General features: G+C 34.9%; 1 protein-coding gene across 9 annotated transcripts in view; it reads right to left on the bottom strand.

Annotated features, from left to right (window-relative positions):
* pde4dip (phosphodiesterase 4D interacting protein) overlaps positions 1-909 on the bottom strand; it is a 77,379-nt gene that overhangs the window by 20,309 nt on the left and 56,161 nt on the right. The window lies entirely within an intron of this gene.

Raw genomic sequence — 909 nt, 5'->3', positions numbered from 1 at the left:
GCCCCGCCCCTCCCTGAGCCTGGTTCTGCTGGAGGCTAAAAGGGAGTTTTTCCTTCCCACTGTTGCCAAAGTGTTTGCTCATAAGGGTTCATATGATTGCTGGGGTTTTCACTGTTTTATTATTGAAGGGTCTGCCTTACAATATTAAGTGCCTTCAGTCGACTGTTGTGATTTGGTGCTGTATAAATAAAACTGAATTGAACTGAATTGCAGCAGGAAGTCAGACTTGACATAGATTGTAAGAAAAAAAAAAAGGACAAGAAAATGAACAAGGCTGCCGAGAGGAAGTGGAATGTTCAGCTTTTAAAATCTTAGTTTTTTTCCCCAGTAAACACAGAAATACATGGTTTTGCTGACCCTCCCCAACTCAGAAATATGTAGCTATCGATTAGTTCTTATAACAGCTTAGACTGGTCTTAAATACAAGGAACTTTAGTTTAAAAACTCACCATTAAGCATTATAAATGTATAACTCTATTTCAATACACAGAACAGCTACTAACTGTGATGGCATGGATTTATATTTCATTTCATGTCAGAAAGAAATGCAACTTCTTATAATTAAGCTTGTCTGCTTAAACAGGAAAATATGTAGTTATTTTAGATTTCATATTTTAGTATTGTCCTACATTCTCCTGTAATGTTAATGGAACAAGCTGCGATTTCTATAGTTATTTCATTGTTGTGCAATGTAAATATATCTTGTGTATTGATAGGCTTTAATCTCTAATGTTGTATTGTGTAGTATAACAACACAATACAGCATTAGAGATTAAGTATCACCCTGAAGGTGCATCAATGTGGTATTTGAAAATGCGAAAGCTGAAAAATGCAGAATGACAATATGGTGAATTACGCCATTTTTCACATTCAGTATTCAGTATAATGTTTGAGATTGACCAAAAACAT

Source organism: Pundamilia nyererei, unplaced genomic scaffold (assembly GCF_000239375.1).
Source record: "Pundamilia nyererei isolate P.nyererei 1_Seehausen unplaced genomic scaffold, PunNye1.0 scaffold00057, whole genome shotgun sequence".
Lineage (NCBI taxonomy): Eukaryota > Metazoa > Chordata > Actinopteri > Cichliformes > Cichlidae > Pundamilia > Pundamilia nyererei.
Note: the sequence above shows the minus strand (reverse complement) of the source record. Positions and strands in the feature narration are given on the sequence as shown.